The sequence below is a fragment of the Aquarana catesbeiana genome, linkage group LG04 (genome assembly GCF_042186555.1).
Source record: "Aquarana catesbeiana isolate 2022-GZ linkage group LG04, ASM4218655v1, whole genome shotgun sequence".
In the NCBI taxonomy this organism is placed as follows: Eukaryota; Metazoa; Chordata; class Amphibia; order Anura; family Ranidae; genus Aquarana; species Aquarana catesbeiana.
Genome location: NC_133327.1, coordinates 90,908,088 through 90,923,561, shown reverse-complemented (window position 1 = coordinate 90,923,561; position 15,474 = coordinate 90,908,088). Strand labels below are relative to the sequence as shown.

The 15,474-nt window shown below is 44.7% G+C and overlaps 1 protein-coding gene across 7 annotated transcripts in view; it reads left to right on the top strand.

Moving 5' to 3' along the window:
• The window catches only part of LPIN1 (lipin 1), a 265,282-nt gene that overhangs the window by 133,792 nt on the left and 116,016 nt on the right, over positions 1–15,474 (top strand). Inside the window, exon 1 of one of the 7 annotated variants that reach the window (XM_073625365.1) lies at positions 7,782–7,818. The exons of the other annotated variants lie outside the window; for them this stretch is intronic. The gene's annotated coding sequence lies outside the window, so the exon portion shown is untranslated. Of the gene's footprint in view, positions 1–7,781; positions 7,819–15,474 lie in introns of those variants that run through there. 7 annotated transcript variants of the gene reach the window in all.

The following is a 15,474-nucleotide window of genomic DNA, read 5'->3' as shown; positions in this document are numbered from 1 at the left end:
CAGCCTAAATATATTCCAACTCCATTTACTAGGTGATACATAAAGCCCCATGAAGTATATAAATAAACTTCCCTTACCCTTCATGATTCAGCTAGATCCTCCATCATATGTGTCTCACACACTCTCCCTCCCAGACACTGCAGCTCACAGTGAGAGGGCTTCATCAGCAAGAGTCATTGCTGTCAATCCAGGATACAGTGGGCAGGGAGAGGTGTGGCCAGGTGCTGGTTGAAAAGCTACAAGCTTGTGAATCATCAGTGGCAACATGGATGACTGTGACCCCTGCAACATCTTGTCCTCCCATTGTAGTGCAAGCCAACGCCGCCTACACGGGGGAGACAACTCTGCTCTGCATTTAGAAGCAGTGCAGCATTGTTGCCACACCATCACAGGAAGCTGCATTAGGTGGACTTCGCTGGCAGGATCAAGATAATCGGGTATTTGTGGGACTTTGCTGGGGGATTGAGAGAAACTTTAAGTGCAGATACCCTTAGAATTAAAGCATTTTTTACCCCAACATTTCATATTCCTGATATGTGTCTGCTGTACGATGTACTTGTATGATAAAGTCTCCTCTTCTCTTTGTGTTGTTTCCTTTTTGTGAAATCCCTGGTGTTCCTGCCAGTCTGCGTTTTCCTAATAAAAACTGACCACACTAAGCAGCAGAGGACAGCGTGGTCAGTTCTCTAGCTATGCTAGGCTCAGTGTGCTCTCCTCCAATGATAAGACTTGTCTTGACATGCCACCGCTGCACAGCCATTCACTGGGAAGCTCGGTGTACTGCTGCTTCTCCTTTCCCCAGCTCTAATGCAGTTGAGAACAGAGGGAATGTGATCACTTATAAAAAAAGGGGAAGCGGGGTATTTATAACTTTATTATAATATTAAATTATTAGATCTATATAAAAATGTTTTGCATTTCATTTCTATTTTAAACTGAATGGATAGTATTACAAGGTGATTGTTTACAATCACCGCTAAGTGCTGCAGCGCCTTTTTTTTCATGTATTATTTCAGTACAGATTGTGATGCTTAGGATAACAGAAATTCTTGGATCTGCTCTATGACCCTTGCCAAATGTGTTTGCACTAACATCCTGCCTAATAAAACACATATATTTACCCAATGCACTACTAGGAAATGCAAAGATCATTTGTTGGCGCAAACAAATAACATAGCTCCCAACTGTCCCTGATTTCGAGGGATTGTCCCTGATTTGGAGCAATGTCTCTGTCCCTCATTCCTCCTCATTTGTCCCTCATTTTGGTCTGATCTATATAGTTGTATATAAAATGCACTTTTTATCTATCAAAAAGTGTTTCCCAGTGCTAAACCTTTCATCTGATTTCTAAATTGCTGCATTTGTAAATTTCAAAAGCCAATAAAAAAGAACAGTATGGGTAAAAAAAAAGCACTTGTGAGGTTAACCAGTCTTCTTTTTTTTTTTTTTTTTTTTTTTTTTTTTTTTTTTACAAATCTCCTTTAAGGGGGCGTGGCAAGGGTTGTGCCCCATGCCTGCATACTTTTGCTGATAGGTGTCCCTCATTCCCATCTCAAAAAGTTGGGAGGTATGAAATGACATATACTGTAGGTGGCGCTGCACTACCTAAAGTAGATGCGTTTTGTTTCTGTTTCTTGCTTATGCAGAGAGTTTATGGTGAGGTCAGCTGTTGTTACTGCATTAATTAAAGTGCATCTGCAGTCCCACCCCTGGGGTACGGTTTTCAGTGTCCACATTTTTATTTTTATTTTGTTATTACCTACAAAGTTGACGACAAAAGCTTTGTCCCTGAAGCTTGCTAGCCTGGAGACTGACATCTAACAAGCCCTCAGCTTCACTGCATTGCCATCTTTATGTTCCCAGCATCCTCCATTGCAACATCTAATACTGGGCAAGACCAACTGCTCATGAAAAAACAGAAGTCTGCCCAAACTTTGCCTGCTCAGGGCCTTTAGCAGCCCAAACTAGTGGTACCTGAATGAAGTCCTTGGTAAATAATATTTTCCTGGGGTCCTAAAAATAGGAAACAACAAGAAGACTAAGAGGGCAAGAAAGAGAACTTCCAGTTCTGCTGGTTCAGATGCAGCTTTTCAGGTATCATTTATGTTAGGCTAGGTAAAAGTGGAGCTCCAGTCTCTTAAAGTGGAGTTCCACCCAAAAATGGAACTTCCGCTTTAAGGGAAGGTAACCCCCTGACATACAACATTTTGGCATGTCATTTTTTTTTGGGGGGTGAGCGAATACCCTCTTTTTAGAGGGTTCCAGCCCCCACTTCCTCCCGGTGCATAACAGCGCCGGAAGAAAGTTAACCCCTCCCCCCTTCCTCTCTGCAATCATCTGGGACATGTCACAGGTCCCAGATGATTGCCTGGCCAGTCACGGCGCGGGGCTCGCCCATGCGCATTGTGCACCCTGCTGTGTAGCCACAGCCAGGCACCCACAGTGACAATGCCAGCACCGCAGAGAGAAGGGGGAGATGAACGATGCTTCCCCCGCATCGCTGGACCCTGGACAGGTAAGTGTCCGATTATTAAAAGTCAGAAGTTGCAGTATTTGTAGCTGCTGACTTTTAATTTCTTTTCTTTTAAGTGGAACTCCACTTTAAGTGAAAGTACAAAAAGTGTAGCTGCTGACTTTTAATAAACACACACTCACCTGTCCCACGATCCAGCGATGTGCTCACCCCAGCCGTTTTTTCCCTGCGTCCTCCATTGCCAGCATCTTTACTGTGGGCACCCGGCTGTGCCCGCTTGTGGCTTCACAGCCGGGTGCCTGCTGTGCATGTGCGAGTGGTGCTGCACTCTGTGACTGGTCCTGCAGTCTTTTGGGACCTGTCATGTGTCCTAGAAGACTTTGAGAGGGAGGGGGAAGTGGAACTTCCAATTGCCTAGGGGAACGGAGCGGAAGTGGCAACCTGTCAAATCCGCAGCTCCCTGGTGCACTGGAGCACTCCCTGTCCTTGGCAGTGAACCTCCTGTCTGTTGGGTGGAGCCCTGAATTACTGCTAGGTCAATGATTTTAAAAGCTGTTCATGTTTGCACACTCAGCCTGCTGGTCTCCAGTAAGACCTGAGCACAGGTCCCAAGACTCTTTGAAGTCTCTGGACTCCAGAACCCAGTTGGGGAATTACCAATCCCAGAGAAAACCGAAAAGCCAGTTTACTCAGCTCAGAACTGTTAGTCCAGAGTCCCTCAACCTACATTTGTGGCAGGGTACTGAATCGTCACATATGGCATCCCAAAGCAAACTACAGTAGCCCTAAATATACCTGCTCTGCAACGCACAAAAATCTTTTTTTTCATCCATTGCCATGTGTTGGTACCCCATTTCTAAGTGAATAGGTGCCTTTATGCATAACATGTTATGGCTTAAGAACCAAATGATAGGCAACATAACAGACCCAAAAGGTATAAAGGGGCCCTTAGGATTTAGTGTGGAGTTTGGGGATAGATAGTTTGGGGTTGCAGGTCAGGGACTTGTGGGTACACAAATTTCTGTATTTCCTTCTCAGCACAGAAAGAGAACACACACACACATATATATATTATATATATATTATATATATATATATATATATATATATATATATATATATATATATATATATATATAAACTCTCGGTGGAGCTGCTGGTTTAAAGCGGGCTTGTTACCTTCACTCTCCTTCCCTCTGTTTCACCGGCACTGGGTCTAGGGTTCCGTTGAGTTTACCTCTGGACGATACAAGCACCAACACTTGAGTATGTTTTCAATGCTTTATTGAACAATTAACGAAGGAAGTAGCAGGAAAGAGGCAGAAGGGAAACTGCAGGGAAAGCTCAAATACCTTTCTGTAGAATTCTTGACAAATGTCCTGGTAGAATTTGGATATTACAACAGAATGCGCTCCCCTCGTGGGACACACTCTTTGCTCGCCTGGATAGGCCTCTCTCACTTGCCTAGCAGCCAGTATGTAGCAGGAACAAAGTCTCTGCCACAGACTTGCTTGGGATGAACCCGTACGATCCTCTGCCACAGGATGTATTGGTCTTGTGGTGAATGTCAGTCACAGTGCTATAACCTTTAAGCCAAACCCGGCAACACTATGCTGTATAGTTACTTTTAGGATACGTCCTCCAACCGAGTCACCAGGCCCCTCTCCAGACCAGCACTCTGCATGATCCTTCCATGACGGGTCCTCCCCTGGGATCTTCTCGGTTGTCCAGCTTCCTCCCTCTGGATAGACAGCTCAGGACCATTCCTCGGCTGCTGTGGTAGGCCCCAGACAAGCTTCTGGGCCCACCCATGCGCCGCGGGCCTCCGGAACGGAGGACCACGAGATAGCACTCTAACGCATACCTGTCGGCCAGGAGGGCCAGCAGGTGGCTGTAAAACGACCCCAAAAAATGGCGTCTGTCCCATAAATACCCTTTCCCAGAATGCAACTCGGAGGACCACCTCCACTGAGTCGTCTCCGGGACAGAGGAGCACCCATACGCTTTGACACGCTGCCCTTCCAACACTTGCCAGCGGTAACAGAGACACCCACCGGTCAGTCTGGAAACACCCGCAACGTCAGCCAAGCTGGAACAGAGGCAAATCTAACTTCCCCTAAGGAACAAGTTACTAAATTTACCTTTCAGATGGTAGATCGCAAATCTACCAGCTATATATATATATATATTTTATAGATGGATTTGGTATGTCTGTTTAATATGTAATTCTGCTATCCTGTTACTGGCCAACAGGGTTTCAGTGGGGAATTTTCTAGGACAAACTGTTTTGTTTCTGCGATTTGCAGTACACTGGGATCTTGGAAACACAAAAAGGCAGATTTAACAAAAGGCAAACACCCTGCCAAACACTCTACCTATTTTATATGCTGGTGTCGGAGGCTTCGCTATTATACCCCGAAGGTGTCATTATTTATTCCATTTGTTCGGCCACGTTAGGAATCTAATACACAGTTATAAAATAAAGCTTTGTTTCATTCATTGTCTCAGTAGTTTGTATGTAGGAATTACAAACTTTTCACAGCACTTTCAGACTGGTGCGTTGTAAGTTACTGCAAGTAATAAATCTACTTTTAGAAGTTTAGTTAAGTCGTGTGTTGAAAGCTTGATTGAACTGATTGCAGTGCGTTGCTTACATTTGAAACGCCTTACTCTGACTTGACCTGAAATTCTATTCCATGTAATTCTACTTTCACTGCCAATGCGAATTCAAGTTTTTATTAGTGGCCTTCATCAAAGTGCCTGGCTGGGCAATTGTTATTCAAATTTTACCTTCTTTAACCACTTAAGGACCGAGCCTCTTTTTGAGATTTGTTGTTTACAAGTTAAAGTGAGAGTTTTTTTTTTTTTTTTTTTGCTAGAAAATTACTTAGAACCCCCAAACATTATACATTTTTTTTTCTAACACCCTAGAGAATAAAATGGTGGTCGTTGCAATACTTTTTGTCACACCGTGTTTGCGCAGAGGTCTTACAAGTGCACTTTTTTTTGGAAAAAAATACACTTTTTTTTTTTAAATTAAAAGATAAGACAAGAGTAAAGTTAGCCAGATTTTTCTTTATATTGTGAAAGATAATGTTACGCCGAGTAAATTGATACCCAACATGTCACACTTCAAAATTGCGCCTGCTCATGGAATGGCGACAAACTTTTACCCTTAAAAAATCTCCATAGGCGACGTTTAAAAAATTCTACAGGTTGCATGTTTTGCGTTACAAAGGAGGTCTAGGGCTAGAATTATTGCTCTCACTCTACCTATCTCTGTGATACCTCACATGTGTGGTTTAAACACAGTTTTCGTATGTGTTCGCTTCTGCACGCGAACTCGGCGGGATGGGGCGCGTTTAAAAAAAAAAAAAAATTCTTATTTATTTTACCCTGTTCTTTTAAAAAAAAAATGTGTCCCTTTTATTCCTATTACAAGGAATGTAAACATCCCTTGTAATAAAAAAAGCATGACAGGACCTCTTAAATATGAGATCTGAGGTCAAAAAGACCCCAAATCTCGTATTTACACTATAATGCAATGTCATTTAAAAAATAATAAAAAAATTGCCCTTTAAGAGCTATGGGCGGAAGTGACGTTTTGACGTCGCTTCCGCCCTGCAATAGTATGGAGACAGGTGGAGGCCATCATCCCCTCACTCGTCTCCATACCCAGCAAGGAAGAGGATCCCCCTCTCCCGCCACCGATAAAAGTGATCTCACGGTGAATCCGCTGCAGAGACCACCATTATCAGAAACCGGACCGCCGACTGAAGAAGAGACCTGGGTTATGGCAGCTAGCTGCTGCCATAACGATATTCCTTTTCAAAGTTAGGACGTATATCGGCGTGTGGCAGTCCGGAAGTGGTTAAAGTTGTTGTAAACCTCAGACATGAAATATGAAGAAAGTATATCCCTTCATAGTGTGTACTTGTCTCAATCCAGAGCACTAAGTGTCATTTCTGTATGCTGCTTCGTTCTTCTGCTATCAGGTGACGGGAAGGGAGTTCCAGCACACAGCTTGTGATTGACAGCCTCAGCTCTGTTCCCGTGTGCTGTGTGAAGGGGGTGTATCCTTTCCCTCTAATCGGCTCTCAGTTCTCTCTTCACTGAGCTCTGCAGAGTGTAACTTCAGTTCTCCGCCCCTTTTTTCTGACCAATCGGACAAGCTTTATAAATTTTGGACTTTGAAGCGCTGTAGAGAAAAGAAGACTGCAGATAAACAGGCACAGCTTACAGTATGTTGGAGGATTTGTTTCATCTCTGTGTATCACCAGAGGCCAGTCACTTCACTGGGTATATGTAAGGGTTTACAACCACTTTACAACCTTCTATGCGTTTTATGTTCAAGCTGCTGTGGACTTTGTAGAGTGGTTGTATGGGTAGATATGATCTGACAACCCCTTTTATACCAGCTGCCAGGCTCATACGACTGTCCATGATTACCCTATGGAGAGAATACAAGAGGCATTCTGTAGACCCCATTAATGGCTTATCTGGGGGGAAAAAAGGAGCAATTGGTCAACTGGGACCTGAGTTGACCACTCATGTCCCAGTTAGTGTAAGTGTGAAACGCGTCAGCTGTCTTTCTGTACCACTCTGCTTTGGTGGCGTTTACTTTGTGATCCTGGTTCACAAATAAAGGCATAAGAAACTTTTTTATCGGTGTGTGGCTGTCCAGAATTTCTCCGTCTATCTTGGTCAACTGGGACAGTTTTGATAAAGAACATCCAGTACAGGTTATCATATCTGCCCAGCAGGGACAAGATACCCAATAAAGACCGGATAGAAGTCAAAGGTCCTGTCAACACCATATGCATTGGACTGTGCTGGACAGCCTTGCCCAATGCTGTCCCAATGCACAGGCAAGGCAATTTGCCTTATGTCCTATTAGTCCAGGTCACACTATTGTGCTGCAGTGATGTGCACTAAAAAAGTAGAATGCGCTGCATAGTGCAGTGTTGTGCAATGCAGTACAACCCGCTGTGGTGAATAAGGATGAATGAAATGCCACTTTGTGTCCTTTTAATTAAATTAAAATGGAATTCCATCCCCCCCCCCCCCCCCCCAACACCTATACTGACTAACCTGTATGTAAAAGATTTACATACTTTTTTTAACCTGCTTCTGTCTGGTCACGTGATTCGGCTCCCCCTTGTCGGCTAGCAGCGGCTGCAGGGGAGAGGAGGGAGCGCTGACAATGGCTGGGATGTTTGAACCTATGGGTGATGTCACCGCTCCCAGAATTCCCAGCTGTTGACGAGTGCTTTTGTCTCTCCCCTGCAGCCGCCGCCGACTGACACAGGGGATCATGTGACCGATCTGGAGCAGGCTGAAAATGGGTAAGTATATACTTGTATGTCTTTTACATCAGTCAACATAGGTATTATGAGGGGTAGGGGATATTTTTAAGACTAGTTAGGCTTAGGCTTGAATTATAAAAAACAAAAAAATGTGCAATGCATCATTATCGGCACTGCTACCTTCATAGTGTTATAATGTAGCCACTGGTGTGAATGAGCCCATTTACCATTCTCTCAATGAAAAATAAAGGTCTGATTCAAATTATTGTATTGTGGCAATCAGCCTTGTACCTTGCAATAACAAATGCATTAATCTACATTGGTACCCTCAACGCACAAATGCACTGGTTGCCATTGGACCTGTGCTGCACCACACCAAAAGGCATGTCTGGTTTATCAAAGGTTGCTGAGCAGTGGCAGCCTGCTGTAAATGTAAGGGCTGCCTTAAAGTATCACTTAACTCACATCATAAAAAACTATGGATAAATGGTGTATTACATGCTGTTCATACTTGCTCAGTCACTTGAGACTGTTCTCTATCTCCACTTTCTGTCCATGTCCCTATTGCAGTTGGGGATTTTGCAGAGCAGTGTTGGCAGCTCTCCACATGCTCAGTTTTCAGTGAGTTTCTATGCTAAGTATTTCCTCTCTATCACATCTGAGCAACCCATGTGACTATAGAGTCACACATGTGGGTGTATACACAGTGGTAAATGACAGACCACTCCCTCCCTCCTCCTCCATGCCCATTACCCAACTAAACACAATGGGGATGGGATATTACATGTAGATTAATGGAGGCTTCACCTCCCTCTTATTCTAAGACAAAGGCTGGAGGGGCGTGACACTGCCTGTGACTGGCAGAAATCTGCCCACTCCATGTTATAGCCAGAAAATAATAAAGATTTGATTTCAAATAAATATTTGTATGACAATTTTTAAAACAGATTATTGATATTAAAGTGACACTAAAGGTTGTGTTTTTTTTAAAAATAACAAACACGTTATACTTACCTCCACTGTGCAGCTCGTTTTGCACAGAGTGGCCCCGATCCTCGACTTCTGGGGTCCCTCGGCAGCTCCCACAGCAGATAACTCCCTGGGAGAAGTGCTCTCCCGGGGGTTACCTTGTGGGCGCATTCCCGTGTCCAGCATTTGGCGTCCATAGAGGCCAAATGCGGGACTCAGCCAGTGCCCCTGGTGCTTGCTTAATTGGATTTGATTGAGAGCAGCAGAAGCCAATGGCTGCGCTACTATCAATCTATCCAATCAACAGCCGAGAATCCTGGGCAGAGAGGCAGCGCATCCCCGTGAGATAAATTCAAGGGGGTTAGGTAAGTAAAAGGAGCAGGGGGGGCTGGGGGCCGTCACTGACAGGTGGTTTTTCACCTTAATGCATAGGATGCATTAAGGTGAAAAAACACGAGCCTTTACAACCCCTTTAATAGTTTTTACTCTGTATTCCAAAGGCTTTTTTTTTTTTTTTTTTTTTTAACATGTGACCAGCAGCAAAGGACTAGAAGCTCCTTCTGCTTATGTTCCCCTGCAGGCAGGCTGGGAGAGAGCTGGGTCATGTGACAGCTGTATATTGATTAGGAAAAGGCTATTTACCGTATATACTCGAGTATAAGCCAACCCGAATATAAGCAGAGGCACCTAATTTTACCAAAAAAACTGGGAAAACTTATTGACTCGAGTATAAGCCTAGGGTGGGAAATGCAGCAGCTACTGGTAAATTTCCAGGATGCGGTGTGGCACAGACAACAGAGGCTGCCGGTGTCACTGTGCCCATCAATGCAGCCTCACCATGCCCATCATTGCAGTCTTACCGTGCCCATCACTGTGCCCATCACCACAGCCTCACCATGCCCATCATTGCAGCCTTACCGCGCCCATCACTGTGCCCATCATTGCAGCCTTACCGTGCCCATCACTGTGCCCATCACCGCAGCCTCAACATGCCCATCATTGCAGCCTTACCGTGGCCATCACTGTGCCCATCACTGCAGCCTCACTATGCCCATCATTGCAGCCTTACCATGCCCATCACTGTGCCCATCACCACAGCCTCACTATGCCCATCATTGCAGCCTTACCATGCCCATCACTGTGCCCATCATTGCAGCCTTACCGTGCCCATCATTGCAGCCTCACCATGCCCATCATTGCAGCCTTACCGTGCCCATCACTGCAGCCTCACTATGCCCATCATTGCAGCCTTACCGTGCCCATCACTGTGCCCATCACCGCGGCCTTACCGTGCCCATCATTGTAGGTTCACTGTGCCCGTAAATGCAGCCTCACTAGTAGTGACTGTGCCCATTCATGCAGTCAGTACCCGGATTGCACAGTGGGCATCTCCCGCTGTATCTCGGAGCTCAGTCTAAAATTTTTGGCCACGCTTTGACAAAAGTCCCACCCTCCTCCTAGACCAGCTCGTGTGATGGATGCAGTGTTCTGTCTATCACACCAGCTGGTCTAGGAGGAGGGCGGGACTTTTGTCACAGCGCGGCCGAACATTTCAGAGTCAGCTCCGAGATATAGCGGTCTCCCGCTGTGTAAGGGAGAGAGGGGAGCGCTGCAGCCACAGTTCAAAACGGCCCCAAGGCAAGCTGCCTAATGCCCGGTATCCCGGTAGGCCAGTCCGGCCCTGCCCTCACTCGAGTATAAACCAAGGGGGGCTTTTTCAGCATAAAAAATGTGCTGAAAAAGACGGCTTATACGCGAGTATATACGGTAAATGGCTTTTTTTTTTTTTTTGATTAAAATACTTACAGTGCAATCATCCATATACAGAAATAGACGGGACAATGTAAATTAAACAGCATGTGTTTAGTACCCCTTTAATGCAATGCACGTTAATGCACTAAATAGCTCTCATGACCGCATGCAGTAACACAGCAAAAGTCTGCAAAGTTTTGGCTGGGGTTCTTTTTTGCACTTTTTTTCTATGGCACGCTGTGAACAATTATTTGTTTTCATGGTAGCACTGAAATAATATGACCTTTTGTCAGTGTTGCTCATGCAGTAAATGAAATGACCAATTTTTATATTTGTCACATGTGTGAGGGACATGTGTGTCATTGTAAATCCCCCGCCCCTCCGCTGCGCGCTGACACCACAGGCCTGTACTTGTATGACCTCTGTGAGTGGGACAAGTTCTCTGATTTGCAGAGGTTTTCAGTGGAGGCTTTTCATCCGATTAAAAGGACAAACCTTGAAGATCAGGGAAATAAAATGACATTTTTATGATCAGTGTATCACTATTGCTGCTGTGTGTTTTGTGTTTACAAAGGTGAATAAAGTTACAACTTTTGTAGCAGACATCTGTAGACGTTTATAGAGAAGAGTTTAGATCTGTATTCCCTTGTATGTGGATCTGTTGTTCCACTTTTTGTTTAGTGTGCAAATAGCTGAGAGCGGGCACCTCTCTATTAGTGTTTGCCAACCTACCAGATTGACATTTCCTGACACGAAACCCACATTTTACTGGCAGAGCCAAGTTTTTACTGGCATTTCCAAAAGTTCCAAAATTAGTTTGAAGTGCAAATATCAGTATTTAGGCTACAAACAAGTACAATATGCAATGACAATGCAATTTAAAAGGGTTGTAAACCCTCATGTTTTTTCACCTTAAAGTAGTTGTAAACCCTTTAAAAAAATTCCAAAAAAACATACTATGGATAACATACTAGCTCATTTATGAATTACTTACCTTAGATAGAAGCCCCCGCAGCGGTCCTCGTTCACCACTCCGGCGGCTGACATCTCTCCGAGGGTTTATTTCCGGGTATCGTGGCTCCGGCGCTGTGATTGGCCAGAGCCGCGATGACGTTACTCCCACTTTAAACTGGTTGTATACCCTCAGAGAAAAAAAAAATGTTTAAAAAAAAAAATGTTTAAAAAAAAAAAAAAAATCCCTGTAAGGCAAAGGCATAATGAGCTAGTTTGCGCCGCATACTAGCTCATTATGAAATACTTTCCTTAGAATGAGGCCCCTGCATCGCTGGCCGGTCCACGCCGAGGGAACTGACAGTTTGCCCTTGGCGTGTCTTCTAGGTTCGCAGCTCTGGCGCTGTGAGTGGCCGCAACCACGATGACGTCACTCCCGCCCATGTGTGCGGGAGTCTTCTTCCTGGCAAGGTCCGGCAGCGCCTGCGGACCTTCACCTGTGCATTCACAGCGCATGCGCTGCTGACATCAGCGGCTGCATGCAAAGTGAATATCTACTAAACCGTACAGGTTCAGGAGATATTCCTTTTACCTACAGGTAAGCCTTATTATAAGCTTACCTGTAGGTAAAAGTTTAAAAAGTGGGTATACAACCGCTTTAATGCATCCCATGCATTAATGTGAAAAAACTTATGGCAGTGACCAGCCCCCCCCCCCCCCCCCCCCCCGTTTTTACTTACCTGAACCCCTTCATTCCCTCAGCGCAGACGCACTCTCCCTCTCTGCACGGGGTCCCAGCTCTCGATTGGATAGATTGATAGCAGCGCAGCCCATGGCTCCTGCTGCTGTCAATCAAATCCAATGACACGAGCGCCGGGGGGGCGGGGCCGAGTCCGGCATTTGTGTCTATGGACGCAAATGCTGGACTCGGGAGCGTGCCCACAAGGTATTCCCCTAAGAGAGCGCTTCTCCCAGGGGGTTATCTGATGCGAGGAGGAGCCGTGAGAGCCTCCGGGGGACCCCAGAAGAGGAGGTTCAGGGCCACTCTGTGTGCAAAACGAACTGCACAGTGGAGGTAAGTATGATATGTTTGTTATTTTAAATAAATAAAACACCAAGGTTTACAATCACTTTAAGGTAGATATTAAGGCAAAAAACATATTTCTTCTTTATAATTGATATAGTAAGAAAGTAGCTCAGGGACAGGACTCAGGAGGGCAAGAAATTACAATGGGCGGCACACACGTGAAATTGACTCTCACAGTGACACTGACAGCAGTGTGCAGCAGCACAGATGATAATGACACCTCACTGACATGACATGTCCCCTCCTGAGTCACAGTGACAGTCCCTCTCTCCATGCCAGGTGGTCCCTTCACCTTCACCTGAAGAAGGAGGCTACGCCTCCGAAACATGTAGTCTTGGCAACTGTTTTTTTTGTTAGCTAAAGAGGAGACATCTCGCTCACCTTGTCCTTCCTCTCCGGCCGTGAGTGACGTCGCGCAGCGCCGGCTGGACCGTGCACGCGCCCTACAACAGACAGAGGAAATAGAGTCCGCAGTGACTTTGCATACCATGACCACTCGTTCTTGGGAGACGACCCAGTTATACAGGCCAGGAAGGGAGACATACATCCTGCTGTACATGCAATCTATGTCCCATGTTTGTGAGTGCAATCCTTGCAGCCGTGCGCTCTCTTTTCCTTTGTATATTCCCTTCAGTCCATTCCAGTCCAAACAGCACTGACAGTGCCACTCCTGGCTTGCCTTGCTCCCGTCCTGGCTCCGGCCGCTCGGCTCCCTTGCACTATGACATCACACGACAGCGGTCTTACAAGAGCAAAAAATACATTTTTTTTTATTTAAAAAATAAGACAACAGTAAAGTTAGCCCAATTTTTTTTTTTATATTGTGAAAGATGATGTTACGTCAAGTAAATTGATACCCAACATGACACGCTTCAAAATAGCACCCGCTCGTGGAATGGCGACAAACTTTTACCCTTAAAAATCTCCATAGGCGACGTTTAAAAAATTCTACAGGTTGCATGTTTTTTAAGTTACAGAGGAGGTCTAGAGCTAAAATTATTGCTCTCGCTCTACCGATCACGGCGATACCTCACATGTTTGGTTTGAACACAGTTGACATATGCGGGCGCTAGTCACATATGCGTTCGCTTCTGCTCGTGAGCTCATCGGGACGGCGCGTTTAAAAAAAAAATTTCTTTTTCTTTTTTCTTTTACTTTTTTTTTTTTACATTTTTGCACTGTTTTTTTTTTTTTTTTTTTAAATGTGTCACTTTTATTCCTATTACAAGGAAAGGAGTGTAAACATCCCGAATAGAAAAATAGATGTTTAAAGCATGACAGGACCTCTTAAATATGAGATCTGGGGTCAAAAAGACCTCAGATCTCATATTGACATTAAAATGCAATAAAAAAAAAAAGTAATTTAAAAAAAATAAAAAATGGCCCTTTAAGAGCTATGGGCGGAAGTGACATTTTGACGTCGCTTCCGCCCTGCAGTGATATGGAGACGGGTAGGGGCCATCTTCCCCTCACTCGTCTCCATACCCAGGCAGGGGACAGACGCGATCGCCTCCGCCGCTGCCGACGGCTCCGGTAAGCAGCGGAGGGCACTGGAACGCGGCGGGAGGGGGGTCTCTCCCGCTGCCGATAAAAGTAATCTTGCAGCGAATCTGCCGCAGAGACCACTTTTATCTTAAACCGGACCACTCACTGAAGAAGAGGATCCTGGGGTTATAGCAGCTAGCTGCTTCCATAACAACCATATCCTCCTTCAAAGTACCGACGTATAACGAAGGTGGGCGGTCCGGAAGTGGTTAAACAAGCTAAAGTTAGAAGCTGATTGGCTACCATGCAGAGCTGCACCAGATTTTGCACTTTCCAGTTTTAGAAAATTAACCCAACTGTGTCCATGTAGCATTTAGCTCGGCCAATAGTAATCCATTGAATTTCCCTGGCGGACACCCATGTGAATGCAGCCATTAGATGTCTCAGCAATTCAACTTGCTGCATGGGTCACTGTGCCATGCATTAGGTGCGATTTGTTTTTGTGGGGGAGCAGTGAGAATATGGACACCAGAACGACAAAAAATTTCTAATTGTTAACCAATTATGTAGTACTACCCCTATGGCCTCTCACATGGCCGTTTTTAGCTGCATCCATTGGATTTCAGTGGCGATAATTAGCGCATTCTTGCTGCTGGAATAAAAGGTGTATATGAATAGCATTGGCCGCTCAGCCTATGTAGACTAATGACAGGCTGACAGCGGCTGTCACTGTTTTGCGTGTACCTGCGCACAAGGCGACTACCCGCGGTTAGGGACAGATGTCCTAGCCTGGATCCAGCTGACTGTGTCCAGTCTCAGACATCTGTCTCTAACTGCCGGTGAGCCCGTGGAGTTCGAATACACGTGAACAGTGGCGGACGCTGTCAGCTTATCTTTAGTTTATATAGAAAGAAATATAGATTGTAAGCTCTAACGAGCAGGGCCCTCTGATTCCTCCTGTATTGAATTGTATTGTACTTGTACTGTCTGCCCTAATGTTGTAAAGCGCTGCGTAAACTGTCGGCGCTATATAAATCCTATATAATAATAATAATATATATAAGTTCTTGTGCTCAGCCAACACCACTAATGTGAACCGCTGTAACTCGTATATCCTGAATACTGGACCGATAAATAATATAAAAAGTTTAAGTGCACTGTTCCTTTAAATTCAAAAAGTGAATATCCAATACAACAAATAAGTGCAGATACTCTACATACAATGAACAATGCGCATATTATAGTGCAAACCCAAAAGTGTTAAAAATATCAGTGTGTGTGATGGCACTGCTAAATAAATAAAAATAGGTAAACCACATATAAAATTATAAAGTGCAAATAACCAATATGTAATATATCGGAATTCGCACTCTCTTATGAGTTTAAACCTTAAAGTCCATCATGTGATTATATCCTGTCACAAAAAGTCCATATGATATATACAGTGATAA